Below are 23105 nucleotides of genomic sequence, written 5' to 3' on the forward strand. Positions count from 1 at the left end.
AGACCACTAGGAAGACCAGTACGTAGATGGGTGGATAATACAACGGATCTTAGAGAAATAGGATAGGATGGAATAGACTGCATTGAACTGGCTCAGGATAGGGATCAGTGGAGGGCTCTTGTGAACACGATAATGAACCTTAGGGTTCCATAAAATGCTGGTAAGTTCTTGAGTGGCTGCACAACCGGCAGCTTCTCAAAGAGGGCTCAGCTCCATGGAGTTAGATGAAAGAAAGGCGGACGGTGCACAGTCGAGCCTTGAGTCTCGGTATGACGTGTGCAGGTCAGGCTCATGCCATTGCATGCTATCGGATGGAACGAGTCTCTCTTGCGGTCACGTAAGCCGATCTTCCTCTCAGGCTTCACGGCAGAGGACCACATGTAGCAGTGAAGCTGGGGTAGAGCAGAATGGGAGATAATTGCAGGAGGAAGAAGAAGGGGAAGAAATAAGTAGGAGAACTTGAGAAGGAGAGACAGGAGAGGCGGGAGCTCAAGCAGCTGCCATTGAGACCGAGTTATTTCTTTTCTTATATAAAACCAAAGTTTTGGAACCCGCTCAAATCCTTTACAAACAGAAAATGGCGCACACTTTACGATCCGTCCCCAAGATCAGCCCACTCAAATGGCTAAAACCTTTCAAGTTAAGTTAATAGCAAGAGAGGGAAAGTTGGGTCAGGATTCAGAAAACTGGACGTTTCTCTCGTAACCGAGTCGCACGGAGAGGCGACATTGGGGGAATTAGTCCGGGGCTTACAGGGTCAAACTCTTTGTGTCTCAGCGCCCAAAAGTAATTAGAGTTTACTATGCATGTATTAGATCAGTTGTTCCGTAACTTGAATGCTCGGCATAATTATGAAGCTTCATTATGCCCTGTGAACGGTCTACTGTACAGAAACTGGCTGAAAGGACTGCCTGGGCATTTCGTTTCACGGCTCAGCCCGGCCATAAATGTCAGGAAACATTGTTGCTTTGTAGCGGCATGCTTGACATCCAGGAAACAGAAAATCCTGCCCTTTTCACCCTAGTTAGCGGTCCAATTTCCTTCGGCTTTTTTACGTCCGTATAATTACCATGCTACGGGTTTGATGGTCGAAAAATCGGGGTTCGATTCCAAGAAAGAACAAAAGATTTTTCTCCTCTGCGCAGTGTCCAGACCTGCTCTGGGAACCACCCAGCCTCCCACCTAATTGGTGCAGGAGACGCTTTCTTCTTTATTGTTACTGGGGTGGGACTGAGTCCCTTGTACTGCGGCCACTTCTGGCCTATTGTACCAGCCCCAGATGATAGGTGAGAGTGATTGTGGTGGAATGAAGATTGGCAGGGGAAACCGAAGTATTCGGAGAAAATCTGCCCCAGCGCCACTTTGTCCACCCACAAATCCCACTTGACCAGACCCGGGATCGAACCCGGGCCGCCGCGGTGGGAAGCCAGCGACTAACCGCTTGAGCTATGGCGCTGCCCCAACAGGAGTCGCCTTCTTTCGACGTTAAAACGGCCGGGGCGTGAAGCTGACCACTTACCTTCATCTAGATGCGACGTCAATAATGGTGGAGCTATGACTCCATTCCTCCATGCGTCTACATGGACTGACGTTTAATTATTAAGCACAAAGGCTATTTCGCCTTCAGCTTCAAGTCACGCTGTGGGCAGGAAACCTCTGATCTGCAGCTGGTATCGACTTGTGCAGGAAAGCTTTGCCCCCCCCCCCAAGCACTTGGACCACTGCCTGACTTCATTAGGGACTTTCAAAGAGCCAGTTCCACCTCGGCATCCCTCGACGCCAACCATGCGTCGCCGGAGATCTTCTGCATTCTGTTGAGTGGCCCCACTGTGCGTTCAAAAAGGGCCTGGGTATGGTTCCGTTCTGCTCGAGACAAAAGTTAGTAGCCGTCTAATGGAAACGTCCTCCTTCTGTCTCCTTGTATTGTCTTTATCGTCCGTCAGCATGAAAGTTCTGAATCTTATAATGCTAACCGTTATATGTTTATGCTGCACGAACGTTAACGACTCTGAATATGGAGGCGATATGTTTCTCCGAAACGTCGGCTGACTTCCGTTGTGTCCCAGAATCTAGTACTCTTCATTAAGACGTTGCGTTGTACATTTTAAAACTGCCCCTTTTTGTGGGGTTGAGACATGTGTTTTAGTGTTGCGGGGTGGACCGCCCGTACAGTACACGGTTCGGGGTGGAGGTGGAGGGGTGCGCCCTAGGGCACCCTTGTGGAACGTGCTGTCACGTGACTCTTAAAGTAAACACGTATCTCTGTGCTTAAATAAGCACCACCCCATGAAGGTAAATAGTCAGCTTCACGCTGCTGCCGTCATAACCCCGGAAAAAAGCCCGCGGTGCGTATTCGATTGGAGGCTGTGTGGGCCCCAGTTCCTGTCTGCACTCTACGCAGGACAGACAAAACTTTCGCTCTTGCCGGGAACCGAACCCATGTTCCTAGATCGTCTTTCTTGTAGCCGAATCAGTACATTGACTGAGCTAATCTGGTCGCAAGGCAGTGAGCAAGAAACCAGAAATATCACCGGACTCCTTGCGACTGACTGTACAGTTGAACTCACGTGTTGATAGCAATGTTGCATTGCTTGTACTGGGACTCCACGTCCCCCCTCTGACAAGGATGCGCACTTCTTGAGCGCCAGAAATATACAGGTTGTCCAGAAAGTAACGCAACGATTTTTATCTTCTCGTTCACAGGTTGTTTTATTGCTGCGTGAACCTTTGTCTAACCAAACTTTTTATACATCCTACCATACATAGCGAACCAATTCCATAGTTAGAGAAAAGTACACAACGAGGAGCTTCGCAATTTTTACAATTTGGTGAACGCCATCCGTACGATATAATCAGGGAAGATGAGATGGGCAGGTCGTATAGAACTCATGGTCACAAAAATGCATATAAAATCTTGTAAGTATATGAGAGGATAATATTAAAATGAATCTTAATGACACAGGGTCGGAGGATGTGGATTGGAAATGATTCAGTAGTGGGGTCGTGAGAACACGGTAAAGAGCAACTGTGCCACAAAATTCGAATAATCTCGGCTGTAGCTGTCAGGAAGTGTTGCTGTTCCATGCAATCAGTCGGTACACAGCGGTGTTTAGTCAACATACACAGCTCAGAATTTCGCTCAGTACGAAAGTTCGGTATACACCCGCGGTCTGCTCTCATCACGACACCATTTCATACCAGTATTCACTGCGCGCAACCCCCCCCCCCAGGTCACCTCCTCACCAATCAATCTCTCTTGACGTTTGAGCTGCATTTGGCACCAGCCAGAGTATATCCACTCTGGGTATGGAAGTGGAAGATTCGTTGAATATGTTCCTACAAACATGAAATTCCTCGTATATTTGGCAACATTGTCGAGATCCCTCGACATGCTTGTGACGCCTGCACGTATATCCTTCGCGTAGTTTCGTATGCGTGAGATCTGCCACTCTCATTTCTAAATTTCAGCTTCCAACAGCAACGAATTTTCGAGGGCTGCTGTTATGCGGATCACGAAGGGGCGAGCAGTCTTTTGTTTTAATTATCGTGTCTATTCTGTGAACATAATGAGGAGCTTCATAACATGCACTCGTCTCCAAGTATAATTAGAATGATCAAGTCAAGGAGGGTGAGGTGGGCAGGTCATGTAGCACGAATGGGGGAGACGAGGAATGCATATAGGATATTGGTGGGAAAGCCAGAAGGAAAGAGACCACAGGGAAGACCAAGGCCTATTAAAACGGATCTTAGAGAGATAGAATGTGATGGTATGGATTGGATTGATGTGGCTCAGGATAGGGACCAGTGGAGGGCTCTTGTGAACACGGTAATGAACCTTCGGGTTTCATAATATGCTGGGAAATTCTTGAGTAGCTGCAGAATTGGCGGCTCCCCCAGAAGGGCTCAGCTCCATGAGTAAGTAAGTAAGTGTCTCCTATGAATACCGACAATATTTTCATGTAGGTATATGAAGTGTAGTTAAGGATAGAGTTGTCCCTGGTCTCAGTTAAGTAAGCACTATGCCATGAAGACGTATGGGGGGACTGGAAGTATAGCTCCACCATTGTTGACCTCACATATAAAGTATGCGATCTACAATGGACATTTGTAGGTGCTATACGTGGGAGATAGCTTTAAACGTATGCCTCGACGTATTATGCGACAACGTGTAGGGCTGGAAATGCAGGCAGAAGAAAGCAGAGGAAATTAATAATTCGAAAGTTTATGTAAGAAGTGATCTGACTTCCCGTTGAATTCTCAACGGGTGCTAAAATATTTAAGCATTAACTCCTGCGACTCCTGCCTCACCGAAAACACACTGCGTCTCCACAGACGGAGGAAGCCTAACCGGTTAATGTGTTTACGGAAATTTCCACTCTTAACAGCGAGAATTATACGGTGTCTGTCATAAAGGTAGAGATGCTTAGAACGCTAAGGATGGAGGTGCATATAGTTAGCACAGTGTCTGGAACTTATTAATTACAGCGAATTGTTACAATGAATCAAAGATGTCTACTGTATTTATTATTAAGTTGTACCATTAATCTAAGTAAATAATTTCCCAATGAAAGAAATTTCAACCGACTGTACTCGTGAAGTTACACCTCACTTCTTATAACACAGACGTTTCGTACACGACGCTGCATGACATGCTGAAATCAGTACATTCCTCCGAAACGTCTGTGAACTACCAGACTACACGGCGTCACTTCACGGGCGCTGTACTCATTACAGTCGCCGCTGTTGTGAGAACCGCTGGTCACGTGTTCGGCAGGTGCTCATGCTGGCTTGCCATTGGTTCCAGCCCAATATCGCTCCGTATTCCATTGGCCACTTTCTAACCGTTTACAGGGGGCGGAAACACTTTATAATCATCACGTGGTAGTGGAAGGGGGAGGGGCAGTGTCGTCACGCGATCTCAATCTCACATGATCACGTGGCCAAGTTGTGATTAATTTCATTCACGCAAGGCCTCCTCATACTCATAGTTCGGGTGGGTTTTAGGTGGGATTTCAGTTTGCGTGGTTGGCATTACTGCCGCCTTCCATGGGATTATGGTCACATGACCGTTTGCTCCGCGCCGTCGTGATTTGCGATTGTGTTCCGAGAAAGGTATGAAAGTGTTTCCACAATTGAACGTCAGCCAACATAAACTCCTTTGTGTAACATTTGCGTGTGTTTATATCCACCTGAATTCCACTGAGATGAGAAAGTTGCTCCAGAAATGTTTATTGTTTTTCTGTTAGGAAACAGGGGATTCGTTACCAGGTGCATATCAGCTACTGGTCACTATCCTGGGCCAGATGAATCCAGTCCACACTCTCCAATCCCATCCGTATAAGAACCATTTTAATGGTATTCTGTTATCTACGCTTAGGTCTTCCTAGAGGTCTCTTTCCTAGATCTCCAACCAAAACTCTATCTGTTTCCTGTTATGCGTCATACATTCCTCGCCTGTCCAACCCTCCCTGAGTCGATCATTGCACATTTTGGTGAGGCGAGGAATTCAAATTATAACGGTACCTTCTTGTTACTGGCACGCGGTAGCATAGTTGGCTGATGCACTATGCTACAAGCCAGAAGGTCGCGGTTTCGAGTCCCGATGAGGTAGATTTTTCCACTCGCACTATGGCCCTGGGTTCGACTCAGCCTCTAACAGAAATGAGTACCAGGAACCTTCCTGGGACGTAAAGAGCGTAAGGCTGACAACCTCACCGCCATCTGTGAGCCGATTGTCTAGAAAATGTGGGAGCCTCGACGTCTCACAACCCTATGGCCATTCAAGGCCTCTTATGGGGTTAGCTTTACCTTTACTTTGTTTCATCCCTCTTAGGTCCAGATATTCTCAGCACATGTTCTCAAACACCCGGAGTCAACGTTCCACCCTTAAAGTCAGAGACCAAGTTTCACACACACAACTTGAGCCATTATCAGACAACAGGCGGTAGGACGTAAGATTGTGAACACAATGGTAAGTCTGTGTTACTACGGACTTTTGAGACGTTATTTTTACGGGAAGTTTGTAGAGAATGTGGCCGATTTTAAGTCGGAAAGACATTGTCATATTGTGATAGACTTGAGCCATTAATTCAAATAAAATGTCGGATGTTTCATATGTGGGTCCAAGGAGGAAGATGATTAACTTAGTTTAAAGCCATCCGCGTGCTGAAAAAGTCTTATATTTCAGCGGTAAATTGGGAGTGAGCTGTAATCCATGTAAATTGAATGCGTTGCTCCACCGCCTAGTGCAACTGCGCTCGTCGCGTCCTGCTACATTCCAACTGTTCCCTGTCTGCATCATGCATTAGCCGAGTAGGTCCATAATTTTATTGCAAAAAGAAAGGCTGTTGTACTTTGTTGAAGAGCATGTGTTCCGTGACGCGACGCCGTCTAGTTTGGTTGAAGTTCGCACAGAAACGTGCAGACATTCTTGCTGCTTGCTTCAGTACTTAGGAATTAAAGGGTGATCCAAGTAAGATTAAAACTTTGCCGCTACATTAGCACTGATAACCCTGATAGTTCATTTGCAAATCAAAACCCAAAGTCTGGAATGTAATAGTCCGTGGAGGCCTATAGGGTTCTGAGACGTCGAGGCTTCCACATTTTCTAGACAATCGGCACACAGATAGCGGTGAGGTTGTCACCCCTACGCGCCGGCCGCCCTTTACCCCCAGGGATCGACTCAGCCTCTAACAGAAAAGAGTACCAGAAATATTCTTGGGGGTAAAGGGCGGCCGGCGCGTAGGGGTGACAACCTCACCGCTATCTGTGTGCCGATTGTCTAGAAAATGTGGGAGCCACGACGTGTCACATCCTTATGGGCCTCCACGCCCTGTTACAGGGATAGCTTTACTTAATTTTTAGGGGGTGTAAAATTGCCCCTGTTCCTAATTAATTGAGCAACACTACAATAAGACGTATGGATTCATGGAGGTATAGCTCCTTCTTTCTTGATCTTCGCAGTAGCTGGGGATGAGTGGTTACCTTCACACGCCGGCCTCTTTACCCATGCGGAAAGCATTTCCGGTGCCCATTGTACAGGGAACTGGGGGGCCCACAGCCGATCTGAACGCTATAGAGAAGATAAAATTTTTTGCTTCTGCCTGGAATCTAAACCCGGGCGCCTAGCTCGTAGCCGTATTGACTGAGCTATCCGGGCTCTTTGTATGTAAATTATAAAGCATTTAAGTTTTAAAACTAAGTATGTATGAATTAATTCAGTTTGTTAAGAATGGTTTCCAGTTCACAGTGAAGTGTTGCGTCCTAGTTTTATTTGAACGGTCGTTGCTTGCGACGTGTCTTCAGAGCATTTTTAAGCGACTGATAGTGCTGCTTGTAGCCCTTGAGCCTGTCTTAATAGTGTGTTAATGTGTTCAGAAGCTGCTGGTGGTACATGGTTCGTGCTGAATGAGCTGCGTGTCTCAGTTTGAAGATGGCGTTTTTAAAAATGGTTGGTGCCTGTAGGCACTCTCTCTATGCCGCATAAACTATGCACGACTCAAGAGAAGACAAATTAATTAAATTATTAATACTATATTATTCTGTGTGTCTGACATACAAATTTAAACTGGGGCTGGTCCACGCTCTCAGAATGAAACTGTGGACAAGTGTTTAGCTGTGGGTGTTTGGACAGTTGTTTAGTGTGTAACAGAGAACTCAAAGTTATTCGTTGAGAGAACGGCCTATAAACTTCGGTAGCAAGCAAAACCTTCCCAATTTGCGTAGACATTCAAGTGAGACGTCTGTTTGCACCGTCGTTAGGTCATGGCTCGCGGATAAGCGCTTTTTGTTTGTGAATTCCAGCTACTCTGTTTGTGAGGGAGATTAATCCGGAAATTCTCCTACCGAGTGATCTCACATACGTGAGGCCGAAGCAGAATTTCATTGTTCTCACAAAAACGTGTTATCTCTCTTGCGTAGGAAACGGCGTACTAATCAGATGTTAACAACAAACGTGTGTTGCATTTTACATTATCAGAACAATGCCTGAGAAGAGTTCTGTTATCTGGGATGTGACGCCGTGTAGTTCATCGAAACGTCGGTGAACTTCTGCCAGTCGAGACGGCATAACGTTCCAAAGAGTTGAGATCCTGTAGAGCAGTTCTGTTGGATTTGTGGTGACCGTGAAGAGAATTGTCTTAGTCCAGTAAGCTGTCCCCGATGTTTCGGAATAACCTGACGCACATGTTATCAAAATATCACAGTCATGAGTCAAGATAAGAGACGATTTTCCGCCAATCTGCCCTAAAGATGGAGGTAACATGTTCATCAGAAACGTTCGCATGGCCTACCAGACTATACGGTGTCGCATCCCAGAACACTATAATCTGTATGTCAGGCGAGGTTGAATATTGTGGATATAGCACATTCATTTGTTTATATATTGTGATATATAGTCCAGTCAGCAAGTAACAGCTGTGTAAACAGGCGACAGCACAACAGCCGTTACTGGGGAACAGTCGTGTGATCACCTTGTTTCCCAGGCAACGAGAACACGGAATAGTGGAAGAGGCGCTTTCTGTGTGGTCTGTCCCGGGACTATAAGGAGACCTACTGTCAAAGAGTAGTAAATATCTGGTCTGGCTGACTGTCAGTCGCAATGTGACTTTGACTTTATTTGAGTTGCCGGTTTCCCCGCTTGGAGGCAGAAGCGAATACCTCCACCGTAGCCCTGCGAGTCGTAGGAGGCGACGAAAAGGTAACCCAGTGCTTGGGGGTATAACTGGTCCACCCTTTTCCTGGGAGATATGAAACAGGGACCTGGCCCTCAAGGTTTGGGGAGTCTCGAACCTAAGACAGTAAAATATGGTCACGAGTCCTAGCGGATTCGGATCCTAGAATGACTGCGCTGGCGAGGACCAGCAACAGATGTAAAAGACAGACCCGTCCTCTCGTCAGAGAGGGCGCCCCACATCAACAAACCCGCAACTGTCTGACAGTAATACAAATCTGGTCCTCAGCCCCAGATGGGGGTTCCATACTAAGAGAACATGGCCGACTGACCGTCGGTCGTAACATAAGTTTGATTTTGTTTTGGGTTGAGTCAGTTGAGAGCTGTAGGTGGTAGCTGAGGTCAGGGACAGTTCGGGAACCCAGAGGAAAAGGAACGTTTGCAGTTATAAGCCGCAACCTTGCAACGGCAAGTGAACTGAGAATACTTCATGTGTGCTGTAGTTACAGTGCGTAATTCAGTGAGACTGTCGCAGTTGTCTGCAGTTACGAGTGTAAGTTACCAGTCGCAACTTGGTCTCTAGTCCAGCTGGTCCATCTGGCGTCGCGACGTAGGGACGCACACGTGCGGTTAGGAAGTGTAATATACCGAACACTTTCATTATTGATCCTAATTATGTTATGTGAAATAATGGATCTGTAAAGAAGTTGTAATTATCTTTGCCTTTTTGCGAATTTTTTTGATTGGCGTCTGTTTTGGAAAGTGGAAATGAAATATAATAAGCAACTACATACATAGACACACAGGCGCGCGCGTCATGTTTTGTGTGTGTTTCTCAGGGAACCTCAGTTCGCTAGGACGAAGCTGTTCTCGAGCAAGAAGCAGAAAAGTTAATATAACATTGAAGAAAGCAGTCTTCTGGGATGTGGCATCGTGTAGCTATTGTGTTAACCGACGTTTCGGAGGAACGTATCGCCTCCATTTTCAGGGTAGACGAAAAAAGAAGAAAATCCGCAAGCGAAGAACCGGCGTGAGCAGGTGCAGATAGACATATGTAACATTGTTTGGGCGGTTCAAGTATCAGAGTCCTCCCTTAGTTTGTCGCCTGCGATCTTGCCGAAATTGGGTGGAAACTGACGCAGCGGTGCCGAGACAGGGCGGAGAACAGATATATAGCAACATACCCATCTTAACGGGTGCGACTGACGTAACGAGGATCTCGGCAGCGCTTGTTACGCACCTGTGGGGTTATGAAGTGGAAGGGTTCTGCAAGGAAGCTGTTGTGACCTAACACTGGGAACTGTGCCAATATTGGCATGGAGTGACGCATGAAAGACACGACTGGACATAGGCCCCTGCGCCGGGATTCGAAACTGCAGCTTTCTGCACGTGGAGCCGCGGGAATAACTCCATATGACCGACGTAATTAGCTGATGGCCGATTGTCGAAATGTGGAAGTCCCCGTTTCGCAGACTGTGAACAGTTCTTCTAATTGCAATTGGCAGGGGACGGTTGGTACAGTAGCACTTGGCACGGCGGTTCGAGCGCTGTTTCAGTCAATACTGGATCTGGGTGTGCCCGGCTGGTTGCCTTTCACAAGGCGAAGCTCAACCACTGCCTACGCATTCCCTACCTCACAGAGAACAAAGCCCAGCCAGTTAACGTTGTTCACGAAAGTAAGCGCCGTTTAGGGTGAGCATCGCAGGAAACACATGAATACGCTGTGTGTAAGGCAGAATGTTGGGGCAGCCTGTACGCCTTAAAGGTTCAAAGACTGGTACAGCGCGCTTGTAACACCCAAGTTCTCTTAAAACAATGCACTCCAGTGTAAAACTAATTCATCGAGCAGGGTCCCTATTGAGAAGCTAATAGTGGTTCATCTAATCAAGAAATTCGCCGAGCGTTCATTACCGTGTTCAGTAGAGCCCACCACTGGACCCTCTCCTGAGCCAAATGAATTCAGACAACACCCTCTAACCGTCTCTCCTTAAGATGCATTTTAATACTATATTTTCATTCATGCGTATTTCTTCGAAGCCTTGCCTTCCGGTTTTCCAACCTGAATGCACTTCTGTTCTCTCCATTGCATGCAGCGTGCCCCGCCCATCACATCCTGTTTCAGTGTGAATGTGAGAGGCAAGCTCTACCCGTAACAAATGCGCCGCCCCGCTGAGTGCCTGAGTGTGAGCCACTCTGCACCGATTGCAGAGGGCTTCGCGCTAGGGAGTATTTTAATTTGAAGTTATTTGTTCAGTTGTAACGCCGTCCCAGTGGAACTGAGTCAGTTCTCCTGCACTGTGAGCTGTCTCTTTCAGTTCCGCCCGCCAAGTCCCCTGGCGACGCCGCGTCGGCACATCAAGAACCCCAGTACGAGATGTATAACACTCGATGGAGAGCTGACAGTCGCTCAGCAGTTTGCGAGGTGTGTCCCTTTTATGAAATCCGAAATTACATTGCTCCGTACACGAACACGTGAATCAGCCGATTTCGCTCAAGACTTTCACACCGTATTTATATTGTATTCACTTTAATATTATCAAGGGGCACGCCGTAGCGTAGTTGATTGAGGCACTATGCTATAAGCCGGAAGATCGCGGGTTCAAATGCCGATGAGGTCATTGGAATTTTTTAATTGGCCTAATCCTTCCAGCCGCACTATGGCCCTGGGGTCGACTCAGCCTGTAACAGAAATGACTTCCAGGAATATTCATGGCGATAAAGGCAGGCCGGCGCGTAAGGCTGACAACCTTACCTCCATCTGTGAACCGATTGTCTTGAAAAAGTGGGAACCTCAACATCTCACATCCCTATGGGCCTCCACGGCCGATTACAGGGATAGCTTTACTTTACGTTTACTTTTTTAATATTTCGTACCGTTCGCATCTAGGTCTCCCAACTGGTCTCTTTCCTTCAGGATTTCTCACTGAATCTCCTCGCGCCGCTTGCTGTGGCTCGCGGGTCTCTCAGTGCCGGTGGTTTGATCTTTATAACAACAATTTATGGAACATGAGAATTGTTACGTACTGAACTACTATAGAGCGGGTTTGGATTGCCGAATGGATTTATTGACCACTTACACACGTCTCGAAACTGCGCGCAATTACTGCGTCACCGCTAATCTTCTTAATTCACAAATCACCACAATACCGGCTAAGCCCTTTTCCAGGCTGGTGTCTTCACTAGCCGTTTCCTAGCAACGGCTTTTAACAGTGGAGATTCTTCAGCTTCACGTGCTCAGGTCCTCTCTTGACATGCTCCCGTACAGAACTGACTGAACTGACTTTCTGTCTTGCTTACAATGCAGACACGGACCGCCTAGAAATATTCCGTTTCCTTTGTTGTAGTCTAACTGTTGCATTATGAAGAATCTGTTGCCTAGCAACGGGAACGTGTTTACCTAGCCGTGCCGTAGCAACGGTCGCTGTTTACGGAATCACCGGCTAACAACGAGTCTATACGCCACAATATAAATTTCGAAGTTCTCATTGTATAGACATGTTCCATTTTCTTGCCGACTCTTGAAGACTTACCGATCATTATGTGGTTAGCATTCTTGTTTCCCCTTTAGGAAGTCTGGGCATTAAATCTCTTTCCGGATTCCGATTGCCCTGAATATATTTACGGGTTTCCTCAGATACTCCATGCGATGCCATGTGAGTTACCCGAACTAGGCCACAGCCGCTTTCTAATTCATCACCCACTTCTCATGTTGTCATTCGATTCTGTGTATTCTTGGCGACTGACAGCGTCGTTAAATAAGCAACATGACGTTCTCACGGCAGCCAGTGTGCAGGACAATGACTTCCAGAACACACGGATGGAAGTGGTCGTTGCCGATTCCAGGTGCTATCCCGACGTTTGCGTAGAGGGACCGAGAATGTCATGAAAACCTCAGTAGGGACAGCCGTTGCCTCTGGCAAGGTTCGAACTCAGTACGTCCTAGAGCGTCACCATTCCGAAACGTCGTGTAGTATGGTAGAGGAGGTCGCTGCCATGTGTTCTTGTGTCCTGAACATGGAGGTAAAAGATACATATATACCACGTGATCATGGCAAATACACGGCAGTGATGAGCAGCATCACGTGACATTTCATTTGTAGCTCGCAGTCGGGTAATCGATCTGGCCTCACTTCGATATCAGAGTCCTGAGCTCCCCAGTAAATGTACAATTACCGCCCCAGTTTATTGCCTTCTGCCGCCGATCTCCGTTTTTATGAGCTCTCTCGCCCCCCATTATGTGGCGCGATGAAATTACTTTTCTCATTACCGACTTCAGCGCCCGCTCCGATGTTTAATCTCAAAACATTTCATCAGTCAGTCTCGCGGACCCTGTACGTGTAAGTACACCTGCTGGTTTCTGCGTCGTGACGTCAGACGCCAGTCCGGAATTGCATGGAGGGACTGAGAAAAACTATGAAAAACTGCTGATGTCCTCCTCACGAGATTCTATGCTTTGTAATGTATGTAGGCCGGTTTTTAATGATTTTAAAACAAAGAGGTTGTACCTCTGTATCACGGAAGGAGTTAATGGAAGGAAACGCGTTATTTATACGCTTTGAGTCAATGCTAAGGGAACATGGGACGTAAGCAATAGGATGTAAGAAGAGTAATGTTAGGGCTTCTACCTTGAAGATGGAGTCGGTCTGTGTGTGCTACATGCCCTGACTATCTCTTCGTACAAATTCTGTTCACTTCCCTCTCTTTCTAGCCGCATAAAACAGCATACAGAAAACACCACATAGGCTGAGACAATCTAAAGTTTCGGAGCGATGTGCTGCCTCCATTTTCAGGGTTTAAAGCAATAAGCCAACTGCTACTTGCTTTTTGCTGGAACATACTGGGCTTAGTCTTAGACAGTGAAGATGGGGGAGGGTAGGTTCCTCCCAAAAGTCGATAAGTCGATGTACTTGTACCAGACTACACGGCGTTACATCCCTGAAGCTAGTAGTCTCCAACTTCTGTGAGTTTTGTGATGGAACCGCCGAGGTTCTGTCGAACATTGTCAGTGCTGGCGGGTTTCGTCACACGCGTGGGCTTCGTGTTGCTAAGGGCGACGTGTTTCAGGGTGGGAATTCATGATTCAGCCAGTACAGAGGCCCGCAGTGCAACAAGTCTTTATGACGCGCGGCTTTGTATCCGCAGTCGGTACTGAAGGTGTCAAACCCTCAACCTGTTGATATTCTGAACCAGGTAACACCGGTCTGTCTCCCAGAACAGATGTCACTTCCTTCTTGTGACGAATCTTGCAGATCTCGATGAGAAACGGTTAGCTTTCTGCATATTCAGAGTAATTTTAAAACTGATTTCAACCGACGCCTAAACATCCGTCTCTTTGTCAGAAGCAGCACTGCATAGAAGGGTGAACTGGAAGGGATTTGAAAGGAATAATCCACGAGTTATCCCGATATTTGCCTGGAGTGACAGGATTTGAACTGAACACGTTCCGGAAATGCGTTTAGAAACTTACCGCTGAGGCAACCCGCCGCATACCCGTAACAAAGCCCAGTTGGTTACTTATCTTCAAGGAAATAATCGTTTGTCTTGTGGGATGTGATACCGTGTAGTCTGGTAAACCCTCACCGACTTATTGAGGAACATGCTGCTTCCGTCTTCAGGGCAGACGCTCTCATAATTTGAATATTAAATGCACGATGTTCTTCCGAAACGTCAGTAACTTTGTACCGAATTATCGAACGGGTTGGAATAACGGTTCGCTCAAGACTTGTATTCGAGAGGTATTCAGTTCGAATCCGGCAGAGGTACTGATTGTGCTGAGTGTGTGGTTTTCTCAGACCCACCAGTTTAAGACCTTAATTAGGCCACGACCGCTGACTGGAAATCCTTTTGCAATTCATCAGTCGTCCTCCTGTCCGAAGCGAAGCACGAGACGTGTAGAGGCTGGGCAGAAACCGTCAGGGTGGCTTTCCTTGACTGCGCGGAAGGAAGTTGTGTAACCCAGTGTAAAGTCTGTAAACAGCAGCTCAAGGAGAAAGCTCCCCCCCCCAGGCCTTCCAGCGACATGTCAAAATAACGTAATACAGTTTCAGCAGAAAGAAAAACTGGCCACATTATTTCAAGGGCAGATTCAGCGAGAGGAAAGAGAGGTTTCGGGGGAGGGGTGTTGAAAAATGGGGAGGGGAGCGAGAGACGTTTAATCATGTGTGTGTAAGATTGATCACGTGTCCTGAACAGTAGACAAGAGGGGGCAGCCTAAGCAGAAACCTGTCGAATTATGTATACGCCATAGCAGAGTCTGATGGGAACCTGCTTCACTTACGCCGCTGTTTCATTCAAAAGAAGCGATAGACACAACACAGGGACCAAGTGCGCGCTTCTTCCGGCCTGTGTCTGAAAGGTTCCGAGTTCGAACCTGGGCCCCACGATCTGTACAGCAGATTCCTGAGACTGTAACTCAAATTAGACCTCAGCTGTTACGACAAGCATTTCCCTGTCTGAAAGTTATATACGGAAATTGTTAATTACATATATTTCAAAATAATTAATTTAATTTCTACTGGTTAAAATGACGCAAAATATGGATGTTGAGATTGCTAGTAGAACGGTGTGCCGGTACCATGGCAACCACATTTATTTTGCATCAAGCCAGTGACTTGTCTCTTTTCCTATCAGTCCATTAACGAGGTAAAAAAAGTAAAGCTATTCCTGTGGTAGACCGTGGGGGCCCGTACGTTCGTGAGACGTCGAGGCTTCCACATTTTCTGGACAACCGGCTCACAGATGGCGGTGAGGTTGTCAGGCTTACGCACCGGCCGCCTTTTATCCCCAGGAAGATTCCTGGTACTTATTTTTGTGTTAGAGGCTGGGTCGACCCCAGGGCAATAGTGCGCCTGGAAGAATTAGGTCAATTTTAAAATCCAGTGACCTCATCGGTAATCGAACCCGCGGCTTCCCGGCTTGTAGCATAGTACCTCAAACAAATACGCTGCCGTGTGACGTCAGAGAACATGGAAAGTACGTCGAAACGGTTTAAAATGGGATTCAGTGAAGGAACCTCGCAAAGGACCCGCTGGAGTATTGAAAGGCTGTGCAATGTTTGTTTTGAGGGGAGGAGGAGCAGCCACCCGCAACGCGATTCTGGGCTTCTCCACGAAGTGAGATGTTGATTTATGAAACAAGTGTCAACACGGGAAGGAACCGTACTTTTATTCCATTGATGAATGTACAGTTCAAATTTGCACCAGCGAATTCCTGCAGGGGACTCGCCCTAAACAGGAAAACGCCTGAAGACTCCGCAGCCCGTGAGGCAAGCGATTTTAGAAATATGCCGGAGGTTACATCCGCGAGCTGAGCTGCAACTTCCTGATGCCGTAGTTACGAAACGTCACGGTCGATCGGTTACATCTCTTGCCTCGTGTTCAGGAAGTCCCTGGTTCAAATCTTGGTGCGGTTTCTGGTTATCCTGACGGGAATTTTTCTTGATCTTCTTTATAAACTACAGTCAATTTTCCTGGTTAATACCCGAAAATAAACCAAGACCGCTTCCTTCCTCGACCCTTCCAATTCAGTTTGCTAATCATCGTGTCGTGTGGCGCGCAGGCTGTAGAGACGCGTGTTATGAATTGGCGACATCGCGAAATAAACCAAAAACACTTCTATATGTAGAAAGAAAATATTGTAAGGTAAAAGTGGAAGCTCGGAAATTACGCAATTTCTGGTTACCATGGCAAGGAATTGTTGATTGTTATCATATTGCATGAATGTAACTTATGTAATAGGTAGGGAACGAGCGGGAAGTCTTCTGTTATAGTGTGTCGTGTCTATCCTGTGAGTACCGGTTATACGAGTAAAATGTAGCAGTCTAGCATTCGCCGGAGCGAATGGCTACAGGAGAAGTATTCGTGATACTGCGGATGGCAGTACTTGTGTAATTGTAAGAGCGAATGTGAAATAAATTCGCTTGATTCAATACGGCGTAAAGTTATTTGTCGCTTGACATACACCCAACACGTGACAATATGTTCCGTGTGGTTCTCACAATAACCAGCGACTGTTTCCCTAAACAGCATTCACCGGTTGGGCTCTGTAGCGGAGACGTAATGTGTTTCCTGTGAGGTACGCACCGAATCTCTATATTATTTGTGTGTTCCGTATGGTTCTCGCAGTAAACAGCGACTGTTTCCCTAAACAGCATTCACCGGTTGGGCTCTGTAGCGGAGACGTAATGTGTTTCCTGTGAGGTACGCACCGAATCTCTATATTATTTGTGTGTTCCGTATGGTTCTCGCAGTAAACAGCGACTGTTTCCCTAAACAGCATTCACCGGTTGGGCTCTGTAGCGGAGACGTAATGTGTTTCCTGTGAGGTACGCACCGAATCTCTATATTATTTGTGTGTTCCATATGGTTCTCGCAGTAAACAGCGACTGTTTCCCTAAAAAGCATGAACCGGTTGGGGTCTGTACCGGAGACGTAATGTGTTTCCTGTGAGGTACGCACCGAATATCTATATTATTTGTGTGTTCCGTATGGTTCTCGCAGTAAACAGCGACTGTTTCCCTAAACAGCATTAACCGGTTGGGCTCTGTAGCGGAGACGTAATGTGTTTCCTGTGAGGTACGCACCGAATCTCTATATTATTTGTGTGTTCCGTATGGTTCTCGCAGTAAACAGCGACTGTTTCCCTAAACAGCATTAACCGGTTGGGCTCTGTAGCGGAGACGTAATGTGTTTCCTGTGAGGTACGCACCGAATCTCTATATTATTTGTGTGTTCCGTATGGTTCTCGCAGTAAACAGCGACTGTTTCCCTAAACAGCATTAACCGGTTGGGTTCTGTAGCGGGGACGCAATGCGTTTCCTGTGAGGTTCCTACCTCCCTCTCTACCTCATCTCTATCCCTCCCTGTCTTCCTTTAGGCCCGAAACAGTAGAGCTAATCCGATTACAAGGAAATGCCTTCTTTCTGCATGTCTTCTTGTTATTTACTTGCTATTATGCATTAATCAGCGCTTTATCACGTGACAAAGTTTCTGCCGCAATAATAACAATGGGAATCACTGCGTAAGCCTAATTAATGGGCAGTATTAAAGCATAAGCCTCCATTTTCCAGTTCAGTAGCTTAAGGTTTAACAAAGACCTCTCCTTGCTTTACGACTCCCGACTCCACTTGATTATCCTTAAATCCAATTCCTACCTTCATCGCACAAAGCAGTGAACCCCCGAAAGCCTGAAAAAGAGGAAGGAAAATTGGGGGGGGGAGTAGTGAGAGGCGCTGCATTTTATGTGAGGAAGGAGCAAAATTCCGGCTTCACATACTCCCAAGCTCTATCAGCTTGCCCTTGAGGTAAACATGTGCTGGAGTGAAGGTAAAGCGTAGTTCTGTTACTGTACCATCGTCACAAACGTTTAAGTCGTGTTATCCTGACAGGTGCACTCTTCTAACTTTCTTTATCCATGCATCAGAAAGTTATCTGATCTTAAATGTACCCCCCGAAGCTGTGACGTTGTATAATTGCCGCTGCAGCCAAACTTTAGAAGTCAGTATGTGGTGTATGTGCTACTGGCTTTGAAACCAGAGCACAGCGTTCTAATTGGCGATTTTCCCGCATTACGTTTTGCTCTTGTGTTTGCGTAACAGAACAATGGAAGTTAAACATGGGACAGGCTTTGTAATTGCTTTCACATGCGATAAGTCTCTTTGGTATTTTAGTTTACCGAAGGCAGAGAGTCTGCTGATACCAACCCTGCTTTTCTGTACCTATTGAGCGTTTTCGTGGTTTCTCTCAGTCCCTCCGGACATGGGCCTGTATGGTTCCTCACTTCCTCTTCAGGCCATTACCCGGCAGTCGGGTTACTGACAGCATCACTAAATTAACCACAAATAAATAAATATTTTATTTTTTCTCGAAGATATAAAAATCATTGCTGAAGGCAGTATGATCTACAGTGAAGAATTTACAATGAATGGCATAACTCCCCTGAGCAGAGCCCTTATTGTCAAGCTAATAGTTGCTTAGCTATTCTAGAAAATCCCTGAATTTTACGGGTCTCAAAATTTCAGTGTCGTGTTCACAAGAGTCCGCAACTGGTACCTGTCCTTAGTCGGATGACTGCAGTCTACACTCATCCTATATCATCAAGCTCAATTTTAATATTGCCTTCCCATTGTCGATTAGGTCTTCCTAGTAGTCCTTTTCCTTTATGATTTCTTACAAAACTCTCTGCGTGCTTCTGCTTTCTACGTTCCCTGTCACTCTCATGCTCATTGGTTTCACCATTTTAATAATATTTTCGCGAGATCACTGGGTCAAATAGCGTTAATAATTAAGTTCCAATACTGTGGTCTTCTGATTGACACCGTGAAGACTGGCAGGTGGTCAGGAAGATTCCGGGAAGAGTATGTTTCCTCCGTAGGCCGCGCCATAGCTCAAGCGATTAGTCGCTGGCTTCCCACCGCGGCGGCCCGGGTTCGATCCCGGGTCTGGTCAAGTGGGATTTGTGGTGGACAAAGTGGCGCTGGGGCAGATTTTCTCCGAGTACTTCGGTCCCCCTCCGCCAGTCTTCATTCCGCCAAATTCTCCATCACCATAATCACCCTGGTCAGGCTACAATAGGCCAACCAGTGACTGCCGTGCCGAGTGGACCCAGCTGGACTCGACCCCCCACTACGCGAATTAAAAAAAAAATAAAAATTGTTTCCTCCATCTTCGCAGTAGAAGACAATGTTATGTTGCCCCGAAACGTTGGTATCGTGCATTCAGACTAGATAGACTTCATGAACTCTCGGAAGTGGTTGGAAGGGTTTCTGAGCAACATTGTCCCCAGCCTCGACGGCAGAAGATGGGGGCAGTATGTCGCACGCACCAGACTACACGGCGCCATTACACCGAAGAGCACAATTTCCAATTAAGTCTGATCTGTACACGTTATGATGGCGCCTTCAAGACCTAACTGCACGTACGGGTGTCCGCAAAACAGAAACTTCAGATGAAGAGTGTGCAGTGAGGGCTGCAGCTTCCTCCAGTCTGCACAGTAATTGGATTCACTGCTGACTGATCGCTCCTCCTTGCTAATATAAGCCGCTGTGAGGCGGCAGGCCTCATCATTAACGAACCTAACTAATGGGCAGATGTACCGGCCGGCACCCTCACAGCTCTGTTCTCCTGCTCATTTTGCGCAGAATTAATTAATAATACTTGTTTCCTTCACTCCGTCTGGCAGCTGTTTCCGAACTTCGGAGAGCTTGGTTGCAATCCCCGGGTAATCTTAGTGGGCCCTGCGGTTCGTGTCAGGGGTTTCTCTGACCGCTTCGGTTTACCCCTGCCAGTCCTCATTCCACCACTGCCCCATATCTGCACAGTTAGGGACTCAGACCCACCCCCTAACTCCACGGAGCTGAGCCCTTCTTGAGGAGCCGCCAATTGTGAGCTGCTTTCGAGGAACCCGAACGTTCATTACCGTGTTCACAATAGCACTTCACTGGTCCCTATCCTGAGCCAGATCAATCCAATCCATACTACCCCATCCTATTTCTCTAAGATCCATTTTAATATTATCCATCCACCTACTTCTTGGTCTTCCTAGTAGTCTCTTTTCTTCTGACTTTCAAACCAATATCCTATACGCATTCCTCTACTCCTCATTCGTGCTGCATGCCCTGTACACCTCATCCTCCTTGACTTGATCATTGAAATCATACTTTGCGAAGAGTACAAGTCACGAAACCTGTACGGATAAGTGCTTCAGCATATGCAGCGGCGGCGCTTTTGGCCTGTGTTCGGGAGATGCCCTGTTACACCGGTTGTCCGCGGTCTTCTTCAGTCCCTTCACGCAAATGGCGAGACACTACTTCGAGTAGGCCACGACCGCTCCCTTCCAAATAGTTTACAATTTACCCACCATTCCTGCAATCGACGCTGTATGATACAGATCCTGAACGCGTCCTAGAGTGAGGCGCCGGTACCCGTTCCTGACAATAGCCGCACGAGGAAGCATTGCGGAAATTACGCACAGATTAGTGTGTCGGTGTTTGAATAAATTTCTTTCCTCTTGTGACTAATATTAATTAAGCAGTACGCCGCAAAATTAAAAAAATATATATATTTTACTAACTGTATTTAAATGCACTTAAAATATTCAGAATATATATGTATGGACCTATATATGCCCACGAGAAAATACTGTTAAATATTAGTTAAAATGTAATTAATATACAGCATATATTAGATATGTTTGGACACGATAACGGGCAACTTAAACGCATTCCAGTGTTTTATATTATGAAGTACCGTAGTGATTTCTTTATGGTACTATTTAGGGTAATGTCACTTAAATTTGTCATTTGAAAATATGGGACACATCAGAAGAGATTCACTGACCTGTATTAAACAAGGAACACCAACTTTTCTTCTGCTGAACCGAGATCTGTGTTAATTAAAATTCCACAGTTTTTGCATAAACGATAATATGTCTGTATATCTTCACAAGCCTGTAGAAACTACGGTAAAATAACTTCAGTTACTTTTTCTTAAATTTCGTGAGACAAAAAATCATCACTGATTAAAAACTTCAAAACTTTCACACGCCGACACGAAACACTTGTGTATGTACACTCGAAGGAAAGTTGCCTGACACCTACTTCCGTGTGGCGTATGTGTCTCGTGGTCCCAGCATGCATCACGCAGACACAAGAGCCGTAAGCAGCGCACTGAAAAATGTTACCGGGCGCACTAGCGCCGCCTGTCGGGCTGTGACTGCAGCAACCCGGGCTACAGCAGCAGCGGAGAGCGCGCGACGCGTCGGATGAGTCCGGGACCGGTCGTGTCGTACCCAGGTCTGGCCGGGACAGGACGGCGATCGATATGCCGTGTAGTGTTGAACCAGCCAGGCTTGGCTTCTTCGGGCAACAGGACCTGGCAAGACTTTTGGGGGAGGAGGCGCCCACTGCATTTGATCCTCGTGTTTTTCTCTCTCCCTGGCGCGCTCTCTCTGTCGCTCGCAATGGTGGACATCCGTCAAAAAGCCCCTCCGATCAGTGAGCTCCTATACCTACTTTGACTTTTAACCTGTGATCCATTTTTCTCTCGCACTTTTCTCTTTGGTTTATTTTCCGGCGATGTTAGTATAGAGAGCGTTGACGTCGAACAGTGTGATGATAGATGAACTGGGAAGGTTCTGGAAGGAAGCGACCCTTGCCTGGTCCAGATAATATCCCGGAGTTTACTTGAAGGGACTGAGGAAGACGACGGAAACCTGACAACAGTCATACGTAAGACTAATAACTGGTAGCTGTTTAAATTAAATTGGTCCCTGACCGGTCCCGGTAGCCGAGTGATCAAAGGCATTCACTGTCTTCGCTCGTTCGGGACGCCCGCATCGTGGGTTCGAATCCCACTCAGGGCATGGATGTTTGTGTGCGTTTTTCTGTGTTTGTGTACAGGTAGAGGCCTTGCGTCTAGCTGATCACCGCCCAAGGAGTCCTACCGAATGTCTAAGATCTAGTAAAGAGAAGTGAAACGGAGAGTTTCATGGGGGCAGGTCAAGGCCCAAATTGGGGCTGTGGCGCCAAAAGAAAAAAGTCCCCTAATTAAGCACTACGCCATTAAGACGTATGGGGAGTGCATGTATAGGTCCACGTTTGCTTGAACTCGGCACTGCTTGGAGGTGATATTCAGCTTCATGCCCCGGCAGCTTTACCCCCGGTACCCATTGCATAGAAGGCTGAGTGGGCCCCAGAGGCGGTCTGGGCGCCGTTAATAGGGAAAGATCTGTTGCCCCTGCCAGGAATCGAAACCAAGCCGCCCGGTATTGATGTCTTTAAGTGTGAGTGTGTGGGCGGGCGGTGAGCAGTGAGGATTTCAAACAACAGGATGCAAAGCTAAACTTCAGTTAGGATAACCTACTTCCCATCCGGGATTCGAGTGGGGAACTTCCCCTTCGCTACCCCGTTAAGTGCTTGGTATATACGTATAGGAGAATGCACAGGGTGATATAAGAAATGTGTACACAATTTTGGTCGGTAAGACTGGGGGACAGAGACCACTTGGAAGACCTATATGTAAGTAGGAGGATAATATTAAGACGCATCTTGAAGTGATTGATGTGGGGTAGTTGATTGGATTCATCTGATTCGGGCTAGGGACTAGTGACTAGCACAACCCTTCATTCAGGCTCTTGCATTCAAGACATTCTGAGTTATGTGAAACTTCTGTTAGGCGTTGACCCGTGATTTCTGTGAGTGTCACTAACTGGGATGGAAATTGCCGTCAAGACAACTTGTTTTGTTGTGTAATAATATTATTAGAAACGCTACATGTATCGCCTAATTTTGTTCATCGTTTTCACAGCATAATATATTTCCGTTGCCTATATATTTCGTTTCAGACAACATAATTGGTTATTTCTGTTTTTCTTTACTTCATCTTAAAACCGCATCAACCGATCGGTCTTCGTAACAAAGCACGGTTTTCTAGGACCG

At 46.7% G+C, this 23105-nt stretch overlaps 1 protein-coding gene across 1 annotated transcript in view; it reads right to left on the reverse strand.

The window, feature by feature from the left end:
• The window catches only part of LOC111868941 (neuroligin-4, Y-linked), a 233384-nt gene extending 212017 nt beyond the window's left edge, over positions 1 to 21367 (reverse strand). Inside the window, exon 1 of the mRNA XM_023860069.2 lies at positions 21007 to 21367. The gene's annotated coding sequence lies outside the window, so the exon portion shown is untranslated. The remainder of the gene's footprint in view (positions 1 to 21006) is intronic.
• Positions 21368 to 23105: the final 1738 nt, after the last annotated feature.

The sequence above is a fragment of the Cryptotermes secundus genome, unplaced genomic scaffold (assembly GCF_002891405.2).
Source record: "Cryptotermes secundus unplaced genomic scaffold, Csec_1.0 scaffold976, whole genome shotgun sequence".
Taxonomy (NCBI): Eukaryota; Metazoa; Arthropoda; class Insecta; order Blattodea; family Kalotermitidae; genus Cryptotermes; species Cryptotermes secundus.